This window comes from Phacochoerus africanus, chromosome 8 (genome assembly GCF_016906955.1).
Source record: "Phacochoerus africanus isolate WHEZ1 chromosome 8, ROS_Pafr_v1, whole genome shotgun sequence".
Classification (NCBI taxonomy): domain Eukaryota; kingdom Metazoa; phylum Chordata; class Mammalia; order Artiodactyla; family Suidae; genus Phacochoerus; species Phacochoerus africanus.
Genome location: NC_062551.1, coordinates 61,376,575 through 61,403,251, shown reverse-complemented (window position 1 = coordinate 61,403,251; position 26,677 = coordinate 61,376,575). Strand labels below are relative to the sequence as shown.

Below are 26,677 nucleotides of genomic sequence, written 5' to 3'. Positions count from 1 at the left end.
TAAATAAAGCTAGGAATGGGATTTTCCTGGTGGTCTAGTGGCTAGGACATGGCACATTCTGCAGCCAGGGCTCAATCCCTAGCCTGGTAACTGAGATCCCACATCAAGCCACTACACACTGTGGCTGAAGAAGTTGGAACACACTGTTCTAAGCAGCAAGAATAAGAAAATGTGGGAAATCCCATCGTGGCGCAGCGGAAATGAATCCAACCAAGAACCATGAGGTTGTGGGTTCGATCCCTGGCCTTGCTCAGTGGGTTAAGGATCTGGCATTGCTGTGAGTGCGGTGTAATTCGCAGATGCGGCTAGGATCCTGCGTTGCTGTGGCTGTGGTGTAGACAGGCAGCTGTAGCTCGGATTGGACCCTTAGCCTGGGAACCTCCATGTGCCGCAGGTGTGGCCCTAAAAAGCAAAAAAAGAAAAAAGAAAAAGAAAACAGGTTGTTACTTATCTAATCAGGTTGTGCCACAACGCATCAGTTTGATCACCAGATACATATTATTTCTCCTATGCAGTCTAAGCTGTCATCTTTTTATTATTCCAACTCAAAATCCCATCAAATTACTGAGCCCATCTCACTGTTAGAAATATAGGCCGTGTTGTCCTTTGCATCAGTTCGAATACAGTTCCTTAACACCAGGAAACTATCAACACAAAATAAACTATCTCCACTCACACACAACATATGGTGGGTCAGGGATACAGTGGAAGGACACAGTGAAGGTGCTGAAGAAATAACCACCAACAGAGATTTCGATACTCAACATAAGCGTTTTTCATTAAAAGAGGATGAATATGGAAAATGTAATAGAAAACTAAGCCCACAAAATGAATCCTAAAGGTTGCACTTAAGGCCAGAGGAAAGTGACCCCAGCTGAAAGGTCTGCAGCGACAGAATGAAGATCCCTAAGAGGGATGCATCGGTGGATTAATACAATTAATTATATGTATTTAAAAAAAGAACAATATCTCCTCGTTGAGAACAAGAGAATTACCAAGTAATCCTCAGTACTATCCCTTATATCATGCAAAAGGAGGGAAAAGGTACTAACTCTATATTTTGTTGTGTTAAAAACATGTATTATAAATTTAAACATTAATAAAATAGGAGTATATACATATCCAACTAAACGTGAAGTTTAAAACATAAATAATCTATACAAATTTTTAAAAGAATGTACAAGACATAGAACCGAAGAAAAGATAAGCACACAACAGGAAGAAACATTTTAACCCATATATACCAGCTGTCACATGAAATGTGTATGGAAATAAATGAATTAGTAGTACTCAGTAGTTTTTAGTGGGCTGAAAAATTTCCAGCAATATTAATACTCTAAAGATGTTATAGAAATAAAGAAAATATAAATTTGGAAAAGGTATACAAGTATTAAACAACAACAAAAATGCTGTATCTGATTCTAAAAAATAGATATAAGGAAAAAAGTAGCAGGAAGACATATTTAAAATTGGTATACAGGAGTTCCCATCGTGACTGAGCAGTTAATGAACCCAATTAGGATCCATGAGGATGTAGGTTCCATCCTTGGCCTCACTCAGTGGGTTAAGGATCCAGTGTTGCCGTGAGCTGTGGTGTAGGTGGCAGACACAGCTCGGATCTGGTGTTGCTGTGACTGTGGTGTAGGCCACTAGCTGTAGCTCCTATTGGACCACTAGCCTGGGAACCTCCATATGCTGTGGGTGCCACCCTAATAAGCAAAAAAAAAAAAAAGTACAACTTTAAACATTAAATTACATAAAACAACTTTACTATAAAAATAAAGAATTACATCTATAAACAAATTGGGATATTTTAATAGGTCATCTCAGTAATTAATTTTCATAAGGCAGGAATAACATTGATAATGTCCTATTAGATTCACACACCAAGAAAAACAAATCTGACCTGACAGATAACATACAGAACTGTATACACCAACAGCTGGATATTTGCTTTTTAGTGTAAACTGCATATATATAAAACTGACAAAATACAGGACCATAAAAAAAATCTCTTTTAACTTGTACAGAAGGAGATAAAATAGGGTGCAAATTAGTAACAAAGATGTGAATGAAAACATTTAAAGATGTGCTTGGAAATTAAGTTATGAAATACAAAATAAACCATGCCTGAAGCAAAGATAATAAAAATTGGAAAACATGTCTTTTGAGAATAATGTCATCCTCACAATGCCAATTTGATAGCGCTTTTATAAGCAGTACAATGGACAGTATTCCAACAAGTTAGGAGAAACTGACTGGGTCTACTTTATCTTGTGAATATGGGCTCAGCTGAGTCATCTGACTTGTCTGCACCTTAGTTTTCTTATTACACTGAAGGGGTCTCTATGGTCTTTTAAAGGGCTCAAGCTCTTGGAATTCCCACTGTGACACAGTGGATTAAGAATGTGACTGTAACAGCTTGGGTCTCTAGAGAGGTGCAGGTGTGATACCTGGCCCAGCACAGTGGGTTAAAGGATCCAGAGTTGCTGCCTGGGGTGTAGGTAGGATTCAGTCCCTAGCCAGGGAACTTCCATATGCCACACATGCAGCCATCAAAAGTGGGGTTCCTGTCGTGGTGCAGTGGAAATGAATCCAACTAGGAACCATGTGGTTGTGGGTTTGATCCCTGGCCTCACTCAGTGTGTTAAGGATCTGGCTTTGCCATGAGCTGTGGTGTAGGTTGTAGATGCGGCTCGGATCTGGTGTTGCTGTGGCTGTGGCATAGGCTGGTGGCTACAGCTCTGATTAGACGCCCAGCCTGGGAACCTCGACATGCCACATGTCCGGCCCTAAAAAGCATAATCAGCATTATCATCATGATCATCAAAGAAAAAAGTGCTCAATCTCTACTGTTCAAAGCATAATTTTGTTTTAAAATTATTGTGGGGAGTTCCCACTGTGGCTCAGTGGGTTAAGGACCTGATGTTGCCTCTGTGAGGATGTGTGTTCGATCCCTGGCCTCAGTGGGTTAAGGATCCAGCATTGCCACAAGCTATGGCACAGACTGCAGATGTGGCTCGGATCTGGTGTTGCTGTGGTGGTGGTGTGGGCCACAGATGCAGGTTCAGTTGTACCCCAGCCCAAGAATTCCGGTATGACGCAGGTACAGCCATAAAAAGAAAAAAAAAGAAAAATTATTATAGGATATTCAACTTGAAACTTTGCTTTACAAATATCAAAACTAGGAGTTCCTGTTGTGGCTCGGTGTTAAGGAACCCGACTAGTATCCGTGAGGACACAGGTTTGATCCCTGGCTTTGTTCAGTGGGTTAAAGATTCAGCCTCGAGCTGTGGAGCAGGCCAGCAGTTACAGCTCCGATTCGACCCCGAGCCTGGGAACCTCTGTATGCCACAGATGCGGCCCTAAAAAGACAAAAATACATACACACACACACCACACACAATGTATCAAAACTAATGACATCCCTATATATTCCATGAGATGCAATTAATGAGTTCCATTAAAAGGAAAAGCAGTAAAAGGAATACAATTTAATGTCCATATAATAAATTAAGAATGATAATCAGATACATGTTCACCTCAAAAATCTTTACAAATAAGATAACATTCAGTTAATACCAAAAAAGCATCTGTAAGAAACATTATTATATTCACATATATTTCAAAATCAGATAATAGCTACTACTACTGATATACAGTTAAGGCATCAAAATATGAGGAAAGTAAGAAAGTAATTAAAGTGAAAATCTGAATATCCTCTGAAGTGGAAGACAGAATTTGCAGTCTGGCAGGCCCACACAGATCATGCTAAGACATTCCATTTTATAATGGAGGGGATAAATCAATATTAAGTCATAGCACTTCTTTGCTCTTTTTCATACATATGCAATTCAGTGAGACTCTTAACAGTAAAGCTTGATGACTACTTACCTCTGTTTCCCAGGTGACCTTAGCTGTGCAAAGACAGCAGTTGCACGAGGTTCTCAGGTACGTATGTGTCTCTCCCCAGTTGACATTGCACAAAGGTGACTATTACGTCCCTTACAAGCAGGTATCGTTTTCCTGGTTATGAACTTATCCACACAATTCTACGGCACAGACTACTTTGTGTCTGACGTACACTGCCAAAGAATGTTTTTTCCATCAAATTCACCCATGTTGTTGCACAAAGGCAGCGCTTTTTTCCCCCTTCTTTTTCGGTCACACCTGTGGCATATGGAAGTTCCAGGGATCGAATCCAGACCGCTGCTGGGACCTACACCACAGGGGTGGCAATGCTGGGTCCCTAAACTGCTGCACCACAGTGAGAAATCCAAAAGCAGCACCTTGAAGCCCTGGTTTTCTTCCATTTAATCTTTTTTTTTTTTTTTTTTTCCTTTTTAGGGCCGCACCCACGGCATATGAGGTTCCCAGGCTAGTGGTCTAATCAGAGCTACAGATGCTGGCCTACACCAAAGCCACAGCAACGCAGGAACTGAGCCGCGTCTGTGACCTACACTACAGCTCACAGCAACACTGGATCCTTAACCCACTGAGTTAGGCCAGGGATCAGACCTGCAAGCTCATGGCTAAGTCACACTGCGCCACGACAGGAACTCATTTAATTTTTTTTTTGTCTTTTCGTTGTTGTTGCTATTTCTTGGTCCGCTCCCGCGGCATATGGAGGTTCCCGGGCTAGGGGTCTAATTGGAGCTGCAGCCACCGGCCTACGCCAGAGCCACAGCAACGCGGGATCCGAGCCGCGTCTGCAACCTACACCACAGCTCACGGCAACGCCGGATCGTTAACCCACTGAGCAAGGGCAGGGACCGAACCCGCAACCTCATGGTTCCTAGTCGGATTCGTTAACCACTGTGCCACGACGGGAACTCCCAGCGTTCTTTTTTTAATATTTTGTTGAGAAATACTGCCATGAGAGTTTATAATTGTTTCATAGTAACCATGATCTGGAATGAATTCAAATGACATCCATCGATGAGAACCTTACATAAATAGTGAAACAAAGATTAAATGAGGGAGTTCCCGTCGTGGCGCAGTGGTTAACGAATCCGACTAGGAACCATGAGGTTGCGGGTTCGGTCCCTGCCCTTGCTCAGTGGGTTAACGATCCGGCGTTGCCGTGAGCTGTGGTGTAGGTTGCAGATGCGGCTCGGATCCCGCGTTGCTGTGGCTCTGGCGTAGGCCGGTGGCTGCAGCTCCGATTCGACCCCTAGCCTGGGAACTTCCATATGCCGCGGGAGCGGACCAAGAAATAGCAACAACAACAACAACAACAGCAAAAAAAGACAAAACACACACACACACAAAAAACAAACAAACAAAAAAAACGCTGGAGTTCCCATCGTGGCACAGCGGAAATGAATCCGACTAGGAACCGTGAGGTTGCCGGTTCAATCCCTGGCCTTGCTCAGTGGGTTAAGATCCGGCGTTGCCATTAGCTGTGGTGTAGGTCGCAGGCATAGCTCGGATCCAGCATCACTGTGGCTGTGGCGTAGGCTGGTGGCTACAGCTCCAATTCGACCCTTAGCCTGGGAACCTCCATATGTGTGGCCCTAAAAAGACAAAAACAAAAAACCATTTTTAAGGCTTAATTTTTCTAAAAGGACAAAAGACAAAAATATAAAATAAAAAGAATACTGATATACATTCCATGACCCAGTGGGATTTACTGCAGAAATGCAAGGCTGGTTCTACATTCAAAACCAGTCAGACAATCCATCATATCAATAGGCTCCAGAAGAAAAGTTATTTCATCACATCAATTGAAGGAGCAAAGATATGACAAAATTCAACACCTGTTCATAAAGCTCTTAGTAAATGAGGAAGAAAAGCTTCTCAACTAGAAAAAAAAATCTGTATAAAACCCCACAGTTATCATATTATTTAATGATGAAGCAATACTAATGCTTTCTTCCTAATATTAAAAACAAGAGGTGTGTGTCCTCTTTAACCATTTCTATTCAACAGTGCACTGGAAATTCTAGCTAGTACAGTAAAGAAAGGAAAAGGAAATAAAAGGGACACATATGAAGAAGAAATAAGATATTCACTATGTGCTGATGACATTATCATTTATGAAGAAAATTCTACAAACAGACCAAAAAACCCACAATAAAAAAGAAGCCCTGCTAGAACCAATAACTGAGTCCAGAATGGTCATAAGATACAAAGTTGACATATAAAAATTAATTGTCTTCTCTATAATAGTAATGATAATGTGATAATGTGCAAACTGAAATTTAACCCTATGCCATATAATGACCACCCCCCCAAAAAAGTTGCCTGGATAAAAATCTAACAAAATATGTTCAGGTTCTGTAAGGTGAGAATTACAAGACACTAATGAAATAAATCAGAGTGTCTAAATAAATGGAGAAATATAATGTTTACGGAATGACTCAATATCATAAAGATGCCAAATCTCACCAAAATGATCCACAGATTAATGTAATTCTATAGAAATCCCACAAGATGTTTTGTAAATAGAGATAAGCACATGATAAAATTCACACAGAAAACCAAAGGAAAAAGTGATATAGAAAGCTAAATCAATTTTTAAGAACAACAAAGGGGAAATTACCCAATTATTTAATGACAGCCACAGTACTCAAGAGAGTATAACATTAGCAGAAGTTTAAATACACAGATCAGGAGTTCCTGTTGTGGTGCAGCAGGAACGAATCCAAATAGGAACCATGAGGTTGCGGGTTTGATCAGTGGGTTAAGAACCTGGCGTGGCCGTGGGCTGTGGTATGGGTCTCAGACTTCCACCCAACCCTCATACTTGATCTACTTGTTTATTTTTCCTTCACTTTCTGTGTGGTGCAACCTTCCCAGATGAATCCCTGTTCTTCCCTCTGACTGCGGTTTCCCAGATTCCTCCATAGAGAGCCTTCTTCAGGTCCACCTCGGTGGATTTTCTAGGGGTCGAATTAGAGCCAGAACAAAATAAAACATATAGGGAGTTCCCACTGTGGCATAGCAGAAATGAATCCAACTAGTATTCACGAAGATGTGGGTTTGATCCCTGGCCTTGCTCAGGGGGTTTGAGATTCAGCATTGCTGTGAGCTGTGGCGTGGATCGCAGACATGGCTTGGAACCCTTGTTGCTGTGGCTGTGGTGTAGGCCAGCAGCTGAAGCTCTGATCCGACCCCTAGCCTGGGAAGTTTCATATGCCGCAGCTTCGGCCCTAAAAAAAGCAAAATAAATAAATAAATAAATAAGTCTTAAAAATGTAGTACAGTGGGCCAATTCATATGTACATCTTCATCTTCTTAAGTTAAGAAAGCATAACTGGAGTTCCCAGCATGGCTCAGCGGTTAATGAACTTGACTAACTTCCATGAAGATGCAGGTGTGATCCCTGGCCTTGCTCAGTGGGTTAAGGATCTGGCATTGCCGTGAGCTGTGGTGTAGATCACAGATGTGGCTTGGATCTGGCATTGCTATGGCTGTAGCATAGGCCGGTGGCTATAGCTCTGATTAGACTCCTAGCATGGAAATCTCCATATGCCTTGGGTACGGTCCTGAAAAAAAAAAGAAAAGGAAGCATAATTAAAACCTTCATATTTCTCATAAAGACATGTACTACTCAAGGGTAGAGACAGTGTTGGAGAAGAGAGACAGTCTTCAGGCAATGTCTTCACATTATTCAACTATTCTGAAACTGGAGAGCAGTGCCTGTATATACGACACAAATAAAAGAAACGAGGCCCCTGATCTCTGCAACAACACCGCCCGTACCCCAAATAAACTAAGAAAGGGATGACAAATTGGCATAGGCTCATCAGAGAACCACGAAAGAAGCTGCACTTGCATTTCACTCTCATTTCTTTTCGATGTCGCCTCTCTTTTGTTTATATATCCCTGAGATAATTTTGCAGTGTAAACTAAGGGAAAAGATGTGGCTAAAGGTTTTGGTAAGTGCACAATAAGGACTGAACCACTCTCCTGGGTGAACTTTCAGATACAGAGTAAGTTTCTAGGCCCATTTCAAACATAACTCTTTAGATGACAACTGACATCCTGCAACAAGTTTTCTCCCAGAGAAGAAAACTGTGGGGTTTCTCTTTGGTATGAATGATCAGATTCTGAGTAAGATGTTTCCTCTGGCAAAAGATTTTACCCAGTGGTTACATTCAAAAGTCTTTCTCCAAAAGGAATTCCTAGAGGCTGACCAGGGACTAACCAAATGTGAAGGGTCTTCCCACATCTGTCACGCTGACAGAGTTTCACCCAGAATGAACCCTTTGATGCTGAGTGAGGGAGGAGCTGCGACTGAAGGCCTTTCCACACTCACTGCACTTGTAAGGCTTCTCTCCCGTGTGGATGATGGCGTGTCGAATGAGGCTCGTGCTCCAGCAGAAGGATTTCCCACACTCGAGGCATTCGTAGGGCTTCTCGCCACTGTGAATCCGCTGGTGCCTTGTCAGGCCCGACCTGTGGTTAAAGGCCTTCCCACACTCGGTGCACTCATAGGGCTTCTCCCCAGTGTGGATGCTGAAGTGCCGAATGAGACCCTTCCTAGTGCTAAAGGCTTTCTCGCATTCTCTGCATTCAAAAGGTTTCTCTCCAAAGCGGACCTTCTTATGCGAGATAAAAGTATAACAGTAGGTGAAGGCCTTCCCACCTTCAGTGCACACATAGGGCTTCTCTCCGGTGTCGATGATGGTGTGTCAAGTGAGGTTTGCCCTTTGGCAAAAGGCTTTGCCACACTCTACACATTCATAGGGCTTTTCTCCACTGTGAATCCGCTGGTGTCTGGTGAGGTACGCCCTGTGATTAAAGGCCTTCCCACAACTCCATGCACTCACAAGGCTTCTCTTCAGTGTGGATGCTCCAGTGTGGAATGAGGTCTGACCTATTGCTAAAGGCTCTCCCACATGCTTTGCATTCATAGGGCTTCTCTCCAGTGCGGGCCCTTTTATGCAAGATGAAGGTGGAGCAGTGAGTAAAGGCCTTTCCACATTTACTGCACACATAGGGCTTCTCCCCAGTGTGACTCCGCTGGTGCTGTCTGAGGTGTGACCTCGAGGCACGTGTATGGCTTCTCTCCCGTGTGGATGACATAGTGCTGAATGAGGTCTGGGCTGTTGCAAAAGGCTTTCCCACATCCGATGCATTCAAAGGGTCTTGCTCCGCTATGAATCTGCTGGTGCCAGGTGAGATGTGACCTATGGTTGAAAGCTTTCCCACACGCCACACAAAGAACTTCTCTCCCGTGTGGATGATGTAGTATCAAAGGAAACCTGTCTTATCTCGAAAGGCTTTCCCACAGTCCTTGCACACAAAGGGTCTTTCCCCGGTGTGTCTCCTCTTATGTAAGACAAAACTGGAGCAGTGGGTGAAGTCCTTTCCGCACTCACTGCACCTGTACGGCTTCTCTCCACTGTGGATCCGCTGGTGCTGTGAGGTAGGACTTGCAGTTGAAGGCCTTCCCAAACTCCATGCACTCGTAGGGCCTCTCCCCAGTGTGGATCGTGTGGTGCTGGAGCAGGTATGTGCTCTTAATAAACGTTTCCCCACACTCCGTGCATTCATAGGGCTTCACCCCCGAGTGAATCCGCTCATGTCGATCAAGGAGGCAACTCTTGCTAAAGGCTTTCCCGTGTTCCTCTCGCTTATAGATGTTCCCCTTCAAGTATCAAGGGTCTGCTCCGTGGTCGGTGTGGGTCACCATGGAGAGTAGCTCCTGGAAAGACTCGCTCCTGCACAAGCCTTGCATGGAGACCCTCAGCTGTCCCTAAACCACCATGTCCAGGGCTCACTTTCCTAGGGAGCTTCTCTCTCTGGAAGCCTATCCCTGGCTTCAAGTGGCCCTCCTGTACTTCCAAGAGCCCATTTCCACCCTTGATTGGTCCCAACTGGACAGTCCCTGAGGCTCACTGAGTCGGCTGTTCCCGGGGTGAGTCTCAGCTGAGTCCAGGAGAGAAGGGAGAGGCTCCCTGGGCTCAGGCTTTGTGTTGTCACCTGAAGGGAAGACAAGATACAAAAGGGCCTGTAAGCGATGGCACCACAGAAGAAACTACATCACCATGTTAGTGAGATGATGAAAACAGTGGCTCTGCACCTGCTGTGTTTTCAAATCTCTGAAACCCAGGTTTGCAATTTCTTTCTTTTTGGCTCTTGGATTCTCGAAAATTTTAGTGGGAAAACCCTGAGGGAGAGCCTGGACAGGGGACAGAATGTCTGAGACTAAGGTCCGGGAGACAGAGTCATGGTGACATGGGGTGGGCGAGTTTGCTCAAAGCCAGGACATCTCAAGATGCTACATGAAGCCGGCGAAGGGGCACCCAGTGCAGCCGAGGTGGGAGACAGGAAGAGGTTAGGGAAGCTTCCCAGAGGAGCCAGAGCTACAGAAGTGGTAGAAGTTGCATAGAGAGAAAATGGGAAAGCCCCCTTCAGGCTTAGGAAATAGAGCGGAACAAAGGCACAGAGCCTTACAGAATCAAGGAAGGAGCGGGTGAGGTGGGTGACAGTGGCGTTCTCAAGATGGGATTAGCGTCCTTACGAGAAGAGACACAAGAGAGCTTGCCTCTCTTCTCTGCCGTGTGAGGGTACGGCAAGAAGCCTGCCATCTGCACACCAAGGAACAGACCCATATCAGACACCAGCTCTGCCAGAAGCTCCATCCTGGACTTCCCAGCCTCTCCAACATGAGGAATAAATTTGTTCTTTAAGCTGCCCAGTCTGTTCCAGCAGCTCAGACTACAACAGGAAGCTCTGAGTAACAGTCTCATTCTGGAGATCAGTGATGTTAGGTACACCATTTTCTTTCTTTCTTTCTGTCTTTTCTAGGGCCGCACCCGCAGCATGTGAAGGTTCCCAGGCTAGGGGTCTAATTGGAGCAGTTGCTGCCGGCCTACACCAGAGCCACAGCAATGCGGGATCCGAGCCACATCTGTGACCTGCACCACAGCTCACGGCAACGCTGGATCCTTAACCCGCTGAGTGAGGCCAGGGATCAAACCCACAACCTCATGGTTCCTGGTCGGATTCGTTAACCATTGAGCCATAGTGGGAACTCCAGGCATACCATTTTCAAAAAAGAAACGAATGAGTGGAGTACCTGTCGTGGCTCAGCAGTTAATGAACCCGACTGGGATCTGTGAGGATGTGGGTTTGATCCCTGGCCTCGCTCAGTGGGTTAAGGATCCTGAGTTGCTGTGGCTGTGGTGTAGGCCAGCATCTGCAGCTCTGATTAGACCTCTAGCCTGGGAACTTCCATACGCCGTGGATATGGCCCTAAAAAGACAAGAAAAAAGAAATGAATGAGAAAATAATTTTGGAGTTTCTGTCGTGGCTCAGTGGTTAATGAATCCGACTAGGAACCATGAGGCTTCGGGTTCCATCCCTGGCCTCGATCAGTGGGTTGAGGATCTGGCGTTGCCGTGGGCTGTGGTGTAGGTCGCAGACACAGCTCGGATCCCAAGTTGCTGTGGCTGTGGCATAGGCCAGTGGGTACGGCTCCGATTGGACCCCTAGCCTGGGAACCTCTATATGCCGTGGGAACAGCCCTAGAAATGGCAAAAAAAGACAGAAAATAATTTCATTCCTACATCAATTAATCAAGGTCATTCATGGGTCAATGATGACAAGGTGCCCATAAAACCAAGGTTGATGATGAAATGAATCCTGTGCCTGAGGTCCATTAAATAAAGGTTAGAGGTTGTATGAGTATTGTGGTTAAGAGCCTGGTCTCTAACCACAAAAACCCTAGGCTCAAAACCCTGAACTCAGTATTAGCCTTGTGGCATCGGGCAAGGCATTCCAATTCCACAGGGCTTCACTACCCTCTTCTGAAATGGAAAGCTAAAACTGAGCCTGCCTTGCAGAACCGCTGTGAGGATGAAATGCACCACACACCATGGTCAGCAGGGTGCCAGGCACGGGGCAAAAGATCAATGCACGTTAGCTTTACTTTTTAGGAGGAGTTCGTGCCAACAACGTATACCCGGGACCTAACTAGGAAGCCTGTAAACTGAGGATGTGAGAACGACAACGTGTGCATTAACCTTGGAGAGCAATTAGGAGTGAAGAGAATGGGGAGTTCCCATTGGGGCTCAGTGGGTTGCAAACCCGCCCAGTATCCATGAGGATGTGGGTTCAATCCCTGGCCCCACTAAGTGTAGCTGTGGCTGTGGTGTAGGCCAGCAGCTGCAGCTCCCATTCAACCCCCAGCCTGGGAACATCCACATGCTGCAGGTATGACCCTCAAAAGACCAAAAAAAAAAAAAGAGTTCCCATCGTAGCACAGCAGAAACAAATCCGACTAGAAACCATGAGGTTGCAGGTTTGATCCCTAGCCTTGCTCAGTGGGTTAAGGATCCAGCATTGCCATGAGGTGTGGTGTAGCTCACAGATGCGGCTCGGATCTGGCGTTGCTGTGGCCATGGTATAGGCCAGCAGCTACAGCTCCGATTGGACCCCTAGCCTGGGAGCCTCCATATGCCAAGAGTGCAGCCCTAAAAAGACCAAAAAAAAGTCTGTGCTGTGTCCTGAGCTCACACGGCCGTGGAGGTAAGAGTGCTGGCTCTGGAGCAGAACACCTCGGCTCAAATTCTGCCTGTGCCATGTGACTGGATGTTGGACAGATTACTTTGCTGGTTCCTGTCTCAATTTCCTCGTCTGAAAAGCTGACTCTCAGCTTCTGACTGACTCACAGGCTGTCATGAAGGCTAAATGAGAAAATGTCTGTAAAGCGCTGGGCACATGCCAGACACTGCTGGAGAGCTGAGTAAATTGTGGGCCATGACTCCTTACGGTTAGTCTTTTTTTTTTTTTTTTGTCTTTTTGCCATTTCTTGGGCCGCTCCCACGGCATATGGAGGTTCCCGGGCTTGGGGTCGAATCGGAGCTGTAGCCCCCAGCCTACACCACAGCCACAGCAACACAGGATCCTAGCCTCATCTTCGACCCACACCACAGCTCACGGCAACGCCAGATCCTTAACCCACTGAGCAAGGCCAGGGATCGAACCCGCAACCTCATGGTTCCTAGTCGGATTCGTTAACCACTGCGCCACGACGGGAACTCCGTGACTCCTTATGGTCAGGGTCGCTGCTGTACCCGAAGCTGAGGAGCAGCAGTGTAAGGAGCAGTTTCAGTGCTGTGGTGCAGAAGAACCTCCCCCCAAGACTGCAAAGAACAAAGGGAACATGTCACCAAGAGCTGCCAGGGATAGAGTTCCTGCTGTGACACAGTGGGTTAAGAATCTGACCAAGGTAGCTCCAGTTACTATGGAGGCTCGGGTTCGATCCCTGGCCCAGTGCAGTGGGTTAAAGGATCCAGCACTGCTGCAGGAGTGGCATAGGTTACAACTGTGGCTCGGATTCAATCCCTGGCCTGGGAACTTCCATATGCAGAGAGTGCAGCCATAAAATTAAAAAAAAAAAAAAAAGAGCTGCCAAAGGTGGGGACAGATGGACTCTTTGATGGGTAAATGGTGGGAAGGTGAAAGGCGCAGGCACCCTGCACAACTGTTGGGCAGTTTCTATCAAAGCTGAACACAGAGCTACTCCAAGCCCTGAGCGGATCCTTACCAGGGCATGTTTCTAGTGGAAATCGGTGCTTACACGCACCAAAAACATCACAGGAATACTCTCAGCAGCATTACACTGAAAACAACAGGAACGCTCATCGGGAAGGGACCGGATCAGTGAAGGGCCGTGTGTCACACAATGAGACAGGTCACTGCGTTGAGAGTAAGCAAACTCCAACCACAACCACATGAAACGAATCTCAGACATAATGATGATCAAAAGAAGACAGATGAGGCGTTCCGGTCGTGACGCAGCAGAAACGAATCCGACTAGTAACTGTGAGGTTGCGGGTTTGATCTCTGGCCTCAATCAATGGGCCTGGGAACCTCCATATGCCACAGGTACGGCCCCAAAAAGCCAAAAAAAAAAAAAACCAAAAACAAAAGGACAGGTGTGACACAGAGCACACTGTGGGGTTCAATAGTCAAAACTAATCAATGTGGAGTTCACGTCATGGCTCAGTATCCAAGAAGACACGAGTTCAAGCCTTGGCCCTTGCTCAGTTAAGGGCAAGGATCCTGTGCTGTCATGAGCTGTGGCGGCAGATGCAGCTCGGATCCCGAGGTGCTGTAACTCTGGCATAGGCCGGCAGCTGCAGCTCTGATTGGACCCCTTCCCTGGCAACTTTCATATGCTGTGGGTGTGGCCAAAACCAAAAATAACGACCAAAAAAAAAACCCTAATTGATGCCAACACTCTAAATCGGGGTTACTAAACACACAAGGGTCTATCATGGGCATGCGATCCTGATGAGGAGCTGGAAACTTTTTACATATATTGACTGAGACGGTGCTTACGTGGGTTAAACATACGCAAGCATTCGAGAAGCTGACCTTCGAAGATGCTTACACAACACAGCATGTGAGTTACACCTGATTCAAAAAGTGCAACAAAATTAGAGTTCCCGTCGTGGTGCAGTGGTTAACGAATCCGACTAGGAACCATGAGGTTGCGGGTTCGATCCCTGGCCCTGCTCCGTGGGTTAAGGATCTGGCGTTGCTGTGAGCTGTGGTGTAGGTTGCAGATGCGGCTCGGATCCCGCGTTGCCGTGGCTCTGGTGTAGGCTGGCGGCTACAACTCCAGTTAGATCCCTAGCCTGGGAACCTCTACATACCGCAGGTGCGGCCCTAGAAAAGGCAAAAAGGCAAAAAAAAAAAAAAGGCAAGAAAATTATAGTAAACAGGATGCATGGTGCTCAAGTGTAGACATCTCTTGCAAGAAACGAGACAGCTTCTCTTGGAGGTCGCTGGTGGCATAGCAATTAAGGATCCAGAATTGTCACTGCTATGGCCTGGGTCACTGGTGTGGCGGGGGTTTAATCCTTGCCCAGGGACTTCCACATGTCACTAGAGAGGCAAAAAAGAAAAAAAAAGGCACAATGGGGTCACGCAATTTCCCCAGGGCCACAAGGCTGTGTGATATGTCACAGCTACATTTTAAACACAGGGAGCCCAGAGCCTGAACTTACCTGAGAGCCCCTCTAAGAGCAGTGAACAGTGTCATGGGGCTGAGGAGCAGAGACGGCAGGACCACAGGTTTAAAGGCACCATGGGCTTGGATCCCCCAAGAAAATTCTCAGATTTGAGAGGCAGTGGTCAACGTGCTGTCTCTGTGAGCTGCTGTGACCCCCACACGCCAGCTGTTGGCACTTACCGGGGCAGGAGCCTGGGGAGAGGCCTCTTCTCAACACCTGTAACTCGAGCTGGGCTCCAATGGGTAGATCAGCTCTGGTTTGGGCAGAGGACAGCCTGCCTGTTCATGAAGAAAGAGAACATGGGGATTTTGGTGAGAAGAAAGAAACCGCTCAGCCGAGATGGGGACGGCAGGATTTGGAGGGAACCCCAGAACGCAGCTGCTGCCAAACATGCAGACAAGAGGCCCCACCTGGGAGACCAGCTGTAAACACACCATCCTTTGTACCCAAAGACTGTAGACCTTGGTGGTAGCTGTGTAGACAGCACCAATTCCCTTTGCTCCCCATCCCACAGAATCCTAACATTGTTCAGAGAGATTTTCTGAACATTTTTTTTCCCCAGGGCCACGCCTGCAGCACATGGAAATTCCCAGGCCAGGGATCGAACCCTTGCCACTGCAGGGACAACACTGCATCCTTAACCCACTGTGACAGAGGAGAATTCCTTGATTTTCTGCAGTTCTTTTTTGTGTCTGTTCTTTAAGTCTGTTTAATTTTAGGGCCACACCCCCGGCACACAGAAGTTCTCAGGCTAGGGGTCCAATCAGAGCTGTAGCTGCCGGCCTACACCACAGTCACAGCAACGCCAGATTGGAGCCGTGTCTGCAACCTATACCACAGCTCACGACAATGCCAGATCCATGACCCGCTGAGCGAGGCCAGGGATCGAACCCCCAACCTCGTGGTTCCTAGTCAGATTTGTTTCTACTGTGCCCCGATGGGAATTCCAAGCTCAGAGATTCTTTAACTAACCACGTCCAGTCTACTAATATGTCCATCAAAGGCATTCTCCAGTATTATTTGATCTGTAGAATTTTTGAGTTCTTAAGCAGAATTTCCTACAATCTGCTAACACTGCCCATCTGTTTTTGCATGCTGTCTACTTTGATTAATAATGATTTTAAAAAAATAAAATGAAATGAAAACGTGAGCTGTGGTGTAGGTCGCAGACATAACTCGGATCTGGCATTGCTGTGGCTGTGGTGTAGGCTGGCAGCTGTAGCTCTGATTCAACCCCTAGCCTGGGAACCTCCATATGCCATGGATGCGGCCCTACAATGCAAAAAAAAAAAAATCTATCTATCTATCTATCTATACACATACACACACACATATATGCTAATATATATATATGTATATGCTGAGGGCTTTAATGAACATTGTGATTTAAAATCCTTGATTTATGCCACGGGAGCGGCCCTTAAAAAGGCAAAAAGCCAAAAAAAAAACCAAATCCTTGATTTGAAAAGTTCCCGTCGTGGCGCAGTGGTTAACGAATCCAACTGGGAACCATGACGTTGTGGTTCGATCCCTGGCCTTGCTCAGTGGGTTAAGGATCTGGTGTTACCATGAGCTGTGGTGTAGGTCACAATGCGGCTTGGATCCCGCATTGCTGTTGCTGTGGCTCTGGTATAGGCTGGCAGCTACAGCTCTGATTAGACCCCTAGCCTTGGAACCGCCATATGCCGCGGGAGCAGCCCTGGAAAAGGCAAAAAGACAAAAAAAAGTAAAAAGAAATAAAATAAAATAAAATCCTTGATTTGATAATTCCAATATCCCTGACATGCCTAGTTCTTTTTTTTTTTGCCTGTACCCACAAGCATGTGGAAGTTTCGGGGATCAAACCTATGCCATAGCAGCAACACAAGCGACTGCAGTACCAACACCAGATCCTTAACCCACTGCGCCGCAAGGGAACTCCCAGAAGATGTTTTCTAATTCATCCAAGTCAGAGGCCTCAACCTCACTGTGTATCAGCAACACCTGGGGTGCCACGTTACCACGCAGAACAGTTCAAACAAAACCTCTAGGGTGAGTCCTAAGCATCCAGAGACTTAAACACTCCCCAGGTGATGGCAGCCAACCTGGTAGGCTCATCAGCCCTGGGCTCCGTCATCCCACAGACAGACCCAGCATTGTCACTGCAGCAGCTCGAAACACTGCTATAGCTCCGTTCAATCCCCGGCCTGGTGCGGTGGGTTAAAGGACCCAGCGTAGCCACAGCTGTGGCTTGGATTCAACTCCTGGCCCAGGAACTTCCATATGGTGCAGGAGGGGAACAAGAATAATAAATAGTAAACAGTAACTAATAAGGTAGATTGTTTTTTTCTCTTTAGGTTTTTATTTTTTCTATTACAGTTGATTTACATTATTCTGTCAATTTCTGCTGTACAGCAAAGTGACCCAGTCATGCAATAAGGTAGATTTTAATTCAACTAGATCAATAATAACTTGGAACATTGAGAGTTTAAATGCTCCATTACAACGTCAAGGTTGGGGAGTTCCCGTCATGGTGCAGCGGAAACGAATCTGACTAGGAACCATGGGGTTGCGGGTTCAATCCCTGGCCTCACTCAGTGGGTTGGGGATCTGATGTTGCCATAAGCTGTGGTGTGGGCCACAGACGCGGCTCAGATCCCGAGTTGCTGTGGCTGTGGTGGAGGCCGGCAGCTGTAGCTCGGACTGGACCCCTTGCCTAGGAACCTCCATATGCCTCGGGTGTGGCCCTAAAAAAAAAAGAAAGAAAAAAAAAAACCTGCTGAACTTCTAGCCAGACTAACTTAAATACAGAGATTACTACTATCAGAAATGAAAGAGGGAACATCACTACAAATCCCATAGATTTTAAAAGGATATTATAGTAATGCTATTAACAACTCTAGCCTCATAAATTTGATAACCAAGATGAAATGAACCAATTACTTGAAAAACAACATCTGCTTAAACTCACACAAGAAGAAAGAGACATGTGAATAGGCTTTCATCTATTAAGGAAACAATAAAAAATTAATAACATTACAAAATAGAAAACACCAGGCCCCGAGAACTTCACTGGTGAATTCTACCAAACATGGAAGGAAGAAATTATACCACTTCTCTGCAATCTCTTCCAGAGACAGAAGCAGAGTGGATATTTCCCAACTCAACATATGGGGCCAACATTGTCAGACCAAGACATTATAGTAAAAGAAAAGTACACACAGTATCTCTTATAAACAAAAAAGGAAAAAGGGAGTTCCCGTCGTGGTGCAGTGGTTAACGAATTCGACTAGGAACCATGAGGTTGCGGGTTCGGTCCCTGCCCTTGCTCAGTGGGTTAACGATCCGGCGTTGCCGTGAGCTGTGGTGTAGGTTGCAGACGCGGCTTGGATCCCGCGTTGCTGTGGCTCTGGCGTAGGCGGGTGGCTACAGCTCCGATCAGACCCCTAGCCTGGGACCCTCCATATGCCGTGGGAGCGGCCCAAGAAATAGCAAAAAGACAAAAAAAAAAAAGGGAAAAAAACTCTTCCACAAAACATGAGCAAATCAAACCCAACAATGTATAAAAACATTCACAATAACCAAGCAGGATTTATCCCAGGTACAGAAACCTAGAAAATCAAAATGTAACCCATTACATCAACGGGCTAGAGAAAAGAACTCTCAGGAGCTCCCTCATGGCTCAGTGGGTTAAGGATCTGGTGTTGTCACTGTTCTGGTTTCTGGTTACAGCTGTGGTATGGGTTCGATCTGTGTCCTGGGAATTTCTGCATGCCATGGGTATAGCTAAGAAAAAAAGCAAAACAAAAGAACTCCCATGGAGTTCCCTGGTGGCTCAGTGGGTTAAGGATCTGGCACTGGCATTGCTGTGGCTTGGGTTTGAACCCTGGGAACTTCCACATGCCAAGGGCATAACCCCCCCCCACCCACCCCCGTCCCCAGAAAACTAGGAAGAGAGGGGGAACTTCCTCAATACAATAAAGAACATCTACCAGGAGTTCCCACTGTGGCACAATGGGATCAGCGGCATCTTGGGAGTGCTGGGATGCAGGTTCGATCCCCAGACCACATGGTGGGTTAAGGATCTGGCATAGCCACCGCTGCGGCTTAGGGCACAGCTGCAGCTTGGATCTGATCCCTGGCGCAGGAACTTCACATGCCTTGGGGAAGCCAAAAATAAAAAAAAAAAAAAACTCTATAGACATAGACCTCATACCCCTCACAAAAATTACCTCCTAGATCTAAATGTAAAACACAAAACCATAAAATTCCTGGAAGATATTATAGAAGGAAATCTCGATGACCGTGTGATAACTTTTTAGCTACAACGCCAAAGGTTTCATTCATGAAAGAAATGATGGATACGCTTCATAAAAATTAAAAACTTCTGCTCTGCCAAAGATAGTATCAGAAGAATAAGAAAGGCCACACACTAGGAGAAAACATTTGCAAACCTCATATCTGATAAAGGACAGTTAACAAAAATACACAGCTCTTAAGATTAGATAATAAGAACACAAAAACACGTAACACTGCAAATTAACTATGCCTTAATTAAAGAAAAAAAGATTTTTAACTAAGACAAATACCTTGACACCTCACCACAGAGCAAAGACCTTAAAAGAGACCTCACCAGGAGTTCCCACTGCAGCTCAGCATGTTATTAACCCAGACAGAATTTGTGAGGATATGGATCCTTACTGGCCTCGCTCAGTAAGTTAAGTATCCAGCATGGTTACGAGCTGGTGTATAGGTCACAGACATGGCTTGAATCCCACACTGCTGTGGCGCAGGCTGGCAGCCGCAGCTCTGATTCAAGCCCTAGCCTGTGAACTTCCATATGCTCCGCGTACAGCCCTCAAAGTTAAAAAGAAAAAAGGAAGAAAAAGACATCTCATCAAAGACAACATACAGGTGGCAAATAAGCCTATGAAAAGATGCTCCACAGTGTACATCACCAGGGAAACGCAAAAAAACAACAACGAGATACTACTGGTGTTCCCACTGTGGCGCAGTGGGTTAAGAATCTGACTGCTGGAGTTTCCGTCGTGGCGCAGTGGTTAACGAATCCGACTAGGAACCATGAGGTTGCGGGTTCGGTCCCTGGCCTTGCTCAGTGAGTTAAGGATCCGGCGTTGCCGTGAGTTGTGGTGTAGGTCGCAGACGCGGCTTGGATCCTGCGTTGCTGTGACTCTGGCGTAGGCCGGTGGCTACAGCTTGGATTAGACCCCTAGCCTGGGAACCTCCATATGCCGTGGGTGTGGCCCTAGAAAAGGCAAAAAGACAAAAAAAAAAGAAAAAAAGAAAAAAAAAGAAAGAATCTGACTGCAGTGGCCCAGGTCTATGCAGAAATTTGGGTTCTATCCCCAGCCCAGTGCAGTGGATTGAAGGATCTGGCGTTGCCACTACTGTGTCGTCAGTTGAGGCTGCAGCTTGGATCTGATCCCTGGCCTATGAACTCCATATGCTGTGAGGAGGCCAAAACAGAAATTAAATAAAACAAAATAAGATACCCCTGGAGTTCCCGTCCTGGCTCAGTGGTAATGAACCCAACTAGTATCCACGAGGACACAGGCTTGATCCCTGGCCCCACTCAGTGGGTTAAGGATCCCACACTGCTGTGGCTGTGGTGTAGGCCAGCAGGTGCAGCTCTGATTCGACTTCCATACGTCGCTGGTGTGGCCCTAAAAACACAGAACACGGTCACCACCAAATACTGGTGAAGACATGGGGCAGCGGAAGCCTCACTCGATGCTGGTGATCATGCAAGATGATACCAACATCTTGAAGACAGTTTGGTGGGGTCTTCTTTTTTTTGGATGTTTCCGAGGCATCACAAGTTCCCAGGCCAGGGACTGAACCCAAGCCACAGTAGTGACAATGCCGAATCCTTATTTGCTGGACCACTAGGGAACTCCAAGTATCATTTATTCCACAAAACACAAAGGAGAGCTTTTCACAACCAAAATGTGCCTTGTAAGTTGAATGGAATACGCTTCATGAGGGACTCACAGCAACAGCCCTATTTTCCTTACTTGCTAAGGACAGCACGCTGGGAGAATTACGTGAGGAAGGCACGAAGAGAGAAAGAAGACACACATGCAGAAAGGAAGAGATGTGCAGGCCTCAGCGAGCAAGGACTTGGGGACCTCTTACTTCGGCAAAACAGCTGCAGCAGAAAAAGAGCACTGTGAAAAGCAACTGCAGACCTGCAGAGAGACGGCAGAACAAGAGAGCCAGAAGCTAGAGCACAATTGTGCTTCTCTAAGTCCCTATTCAGCCCCTCAAGGGGCCCGGCTGGAATTCCCACCTGCGGGTCTGCGAGCCCCCTACTTCCCCCCAGCATATCTTTCTCCTTTAGCCGTGACAAAGCCAAACCACGTTTCTGGCCGAATCCTACCTAAGTGAGAGATGCAAGGAGACCAGGAAGGAAGAGCTGAGTCTAGAAAACAATGGAAGCTGTGGGGCTACACAGGCCTCCTCAACCAGCCAGGCCTAGAGCCAGCGGGTCGCATGAAGGAGGTGACAGGTCCCCACGGGGCAGAGCTGGGAAGGCCTTACCCAGAGAGACCAGGAGCCTGCAGGTGTCCAGCATCACCTCCTGATGCAGGGTCCTCTGGGTGGGGTCCAACTGCCCCCACTCCTCCTGGGTAAAAGTCGTGGCCACATCCTTGTAAGTAACAGGCATCTGAAAAGTCAAATAGAGGCAGCTGTGTTGGTCTTGGAGCTTTGATGGAATCAAAGCCCATCTCTTTCCATGGCAAAGATGCAGAGACCAAACACCTCCTGAAGGCTGAGCTCTGTGCTGGACTCAAGAAGGCAGAGACTGTTTTGGACTGATCAGAGCGGTGTAGGAGAGAGAAGCCTCCTGGGTGGGACCAGTGGAGAATGACACAAGGTCAGGACCACTCTGCACAAACTGTGAGGCACGGAATGGTAAGGGCGCTAAGATGTCACAAAAATGGGAAAGATCTAGAGTTCTCGTTGTGGCTCAGCGGGTTGGGTACCTGATGTCTCCATGGGGACGCGGGTTTGATCCCTGGCCTCACTCAGTGGGTTAAGGCTCTGGCATTGTTGCAGACTATGGGGTAGGTCACAGATGCAGCTCAGATATGGCATTGCTATGGCTGCGGTGTAGGCCCTGGCTGCAGCTCTGATTCAACCCCTGGCCTGGGACCTTCCATATACTGCAAATGGGCCATGATAAAAAAAAAAGTGGGGGGCAGATAATGATAATATAAACAACACCAGGAATTCTTTTTTGGTGCAGTGGGTTAAGGACCCGGCATTGTCACCACAGTGGCTCTAGTCGTTGCTGTGGTGTGGGTTTGATCTCTGGCCCAGGAACTTGCACATGCCTTGGGCATGGCTCAAAAAACCCAAACACACACAATACCAATAGTAATTATTGCAAGAGCACTCCAGACTCACCGGGCCTCACTGTGCGCCTGCCTCATGCTGAGGGCTTTACATGTCTTGTTAAAGTGACTGAAATCCTCACCTCTGAAGTTGCATACCTGGGGTTTGAATCCAAAGTCCTAAAATCAACATGTGACTGCAGTGTGACCGTGTGGACCGTGCTTCATTTCTCTGAACCTTGGTTTCTGAGTCAGTACAATGATTCTTATTCAGAAACAATAGTGACGAGAATTAAAGAAAAATTATTTGTAAAATAAACACTGGATGACTGGCCAGAGCCTGTGAAGTCAATGCCATCCTCGTCTTCATGTCACGCAGGGGACCTGAGGTCCAGGGAGCTCCACCCGTTCACCCAAAGATTATGTGTGTTGTGACCAGAGGCAGGATTCAAACCCAGATTCCTCTAGTCTGGTGTCTGATAGGGTAACCCTGACCCGTTAACAAAGTGAAATCGAAGTTAATGAAGATGTGAAACATTTTAAATAAATTTCTCAGTTATACAGCCACCACTGAAAATAATTCAGCATTCACGGGCAGAGAAGCAGACACATCACCACCCACGTCCAGGTGACGGAACCTGCCTGGGAGGTGGCAGGGCCTGGAAGAGCTCCCATTGCCTTCTGAACCTTGGAGACTCCCAGGGAGAATCCACCATGAGCCATCACTTCTTTTTTCTCCCTGATCCCTGAAAGCACATATCCCAGAAGAAAGAACACTTCAGGACCAAGGACCAAGAATTGCTGAGGACAATGCCGGCTGCAGCCAGGAGAACAGCAGACTCTGATTGGCCACAGTGTCTGTCCTGGCTGAGAGAGTAGGATGGAACATTTAGCAAATGACCACACTGTGGTGCTCCCAGGATGTGTCTCAGCAGATGGGGGGTGGGGGTGGGTAGAAGGGGGCAGGAGACCTGGCAACCACATTGGTCCTCTGGGGACTCCTTAAACAACCAATGTACCTTTCTTTGAGGGAGTGGGGGGGTCCACACACTTTCACCTGCTGAAATGCCATGTCCCCAGCTTATGCCAAGACCATCTACTGGAAGGAAGCCCACCTGGCTTTCAAAGCTTGCTTTAGGTGTCACCTCCTGGCCTCCCTATCCACTGTCCATGGAGAGGAGGGTAAAAACACAGGCTGTGGCGGTCGACATACTGGTTGTTGGTTTCTGCTACCCTTTTTTTTTTTTTGGTCTTTTCTAGGGCCAGTCCTGTGGCATATGGAGGTTCCCAGGCAAGGGGTCAAATCGGAGTTGTAGCCACTGGCCTGTGCCAGAGCCACAGCAACAAGGGATCCGAGCCGCGTCTGCAACCTACACCACAGCTCACGGCAATGCCAGATCCTTAACCCACTGAGCGAGGCCAGGGATCGAACCCGCAACCTCATGGTTCCTAGTCGGATTTGTTAACCACTGAGCCACGACAGGAACTCCAGTTTCTACTTAAGAGCTGCAGTCAACTGGGGCAAGTAACTGAACCTCTCAGGGCCTCAAGTTGTTCTTGCAGAGAGCAGTGATGATAGGACTTCCTTTTGTGGCACAAGGGAAATGAATCTGACTAGGAACCATGAGGTTGGGGGTTCGATCCCTGGCCTGGCTCAGCAGGTCATGGATCCAGCGTTGCCGTGACTGTGCTGTAGGTCGCAGACGAAGCTTGGATTCCGTGTTGCTGTGGTTGTGGCATAGGCCTGCAGCTGTAGCTCCAATTCAACCCTAGCCTGGGAACCTCCATATGCTGTGGGTGCGACCCTAAAAAGACGAAATAAAGAAAGAAACGAAGGATGGAAGCAAGCAAGCAAGCAGTGACAATAACAGGACCTAGCTCCGAAGAGATGACGATTAAACAAGGTGATACGTTATGCCTGCCTGTCAGGTAACAGCCAAGGACTCACTGAAGGACGACTATTAGTATTTCCTTACCACTGCCTTTGCTCCCACAACATTCTGGACAAATCCAACCAGACACCCTTATTTAACTTTGCCAGGTTCCTTACACAGAAATGCCAGAACATGGGCAAGCAGGGAAGGGACCATTCTATTCTAACGACTAGGAACGGCCTCTTCAGAGAGAAGACATCTGCGCAGAGGCCAGAGGGATGTGAGAGACAAGTCCTGCAAAGACGAAGGAACAGCATTCCAGGCAAAGGCCAATGCAAATACAAAGTTCGGGGACGGGGTGGGGATGTGACAGAGAACTTATCAAGGTCGGGTGGTTGTGTCTAGAGAACTTCGAGCGGGGAAGGTGGGGAAACCGGGATTATAAGTGTGATGGGAAGGAGGCATCTTTCATCTTTCATGCACTGAAAAAACGCCTGTCAGGGATCCGACACTGTGGTAAGAATGCAGAGAAAACGAAGGGCCAGCGCCACGTGGTGCAATAAACGACAAAGAGAAACCCAATGGCTAACAGCCTCCGCCTGCTCAGGCGCCCTCTCCGAACCAGCAGAGAAGGAGCAACACCAGAAACATCGTCCACTCACCCAGGCCGGGTCCATCCACGCTGCCGCCATCGCGGGACCCTGAAGGGAGAGCGGGCCCGGAGAGGCGGCGACAGAGGCGGCCCCAACCCAGGCCGCGGAACCCGAGCAGGGGTACCCGGCTGGCCGCCGCACTCCAAGACTCAGGCCCCTCGGTGTGAAACGCGCGCGAGGCCCAGGCTTTCCCGTCAGGGCTGCAGGGGCCACGGCCCGGGATCCCGCGGGACCCCTCCGAGGATCGGGGCGGCTGTCGAGCTGGTACCACGCGGAGGTGAGATGCGCTCTCCCACCGAGGGCACGGCTCACGGGTCCAGGTACCTCAGCTGGGGAAGACCCACCTGGCACAGACAGATGACGTAGGCTCACAGGGGCCGGAAGTCCCGTCTCCGCGGCGCCGGCCGCAGGAAACGCCCGGTCCTGGGTGGTCTTTGGGCCGGCATCCGCCCAAACATGCGGCGCTCAGCCTTCTGGGTAACGTAGTTTTTTCCTTGCAAGCAACCGTGCGATGGAATTTTCCAAGCCCGTTTTCTCATTGGGCTGAGAGAGCCGCCTCAGATCCGCGTGTTCCCGGTGGACACAACGCGGGGGAAACCAATGAGAAGGGACGAAACCACTCATTATACCCCTGGGGAAATGGAGGCTCAGGGGATAAAGACGTTTGCCTGGGGTCAAGGCCACGTGCAAAGGCGCAGAAGCTGATCCTCAACTATACTCAGCTCTCCGCTAACGCCAGGCGCTTTCTCTCTTCTCTAGGGCCTCTTGTAGGAGTAGCGAATAAATGATCAAAGTAACCGCCTGAAGACGACTCCGGAAGTCCCGCTCTGACATTCTGGGAAGGCACTGACCTTAAACTCTTGGGCCTTCTTAGGGCCAGAGCCTCCTCTAAGTAATGCACAGACCTTTTTGAGTAACGGAGTTGGCCGGGAAAACCCACAGTGGTTTGCCCTCCTCTGAGGTGGGGAAACTGGAGGTTAAGCTCAGGACTTCAGCTTTGGCACAGTCAGTTTGAAATTATCTGTAAGATCACAAAGCGCGTCCCCTGATGCACTTCCACCTGTCAGAATCTTAGGAGAGATGTTTGGGCCTGGGTATGGAAATTTCAGAGTTGTTAGGCTAGTCTATTATTTCAAGTCATTATACTGGGTAAGACCATCAATGGAATGAGTGTAGGTGGAGAAAGGAATTGATGGGGTGAACACTGGACCAAAAAAGTCATGTTAGGAATTCTAACAATCCTTCAAGAATTGTATTATGCAGGGAGTTCCTGTCGTGGCGCAGCGGTTAATGAATCCGTCTAGGAACCATGAGGTTGAGGGTTCGATCCCTGGCCTTGCTCAGTGGGTTAAGGATCCTGGTGTTGCCGTGAGCTGTGGTGTAGGTCGCAGATGCGGCTCGGATCCTGTGTTGCTGTGGCTCTGGTGTAGGCTGGTGGGGGCAGCTCCGATTTGACCCCTAGCCTGAGAACCTCCATATGCCACGGGAGCGGCCCAAGAAATGGCAAAAAGACAAAAAAAAAAAGAATTGTATTATGCAGTCTTAGAAGTCCCCATCAGTGACAGTTTTGGTGTTTTTTGTTTTTAGTTGGTTGGTTGGTTGGTTTTTTGTTTGTTTGTTTTGTCTTTTCTAGGGCTGCACCCACAGCATATGGAGGTTGCCAGGCTAGGGGTTTAATCAGAGCTGTAGCCACGGGCCTACACCACAGCCACAGCAACGTGGAATCCCAGCGGCGTCTGTGAACTACACCACAGCTCATGGCAACACCGGATCGTTTAACCCACTGAGTGAGGCCAGGGATTGAACCCGCAAACCCATGGTTCCTAGTCGGGTTG

At 47.6% G+C, this 26,677-nt stretch overlaps 1 pseudogene; it reads right to left on the bottom strand.

Annotated features, from left to right (window-relative positions):
• Positions 1 to 8,066: 8,066 nt before the first annotated feature.
• Positions 8,067 to 25,200, bottom strand: LOC125132915 (zinc finger protein 805-like; annotated as a pseudogene).
• Positions 25,201 to 26,677: the final 1,477 nt, after the last annotated feature.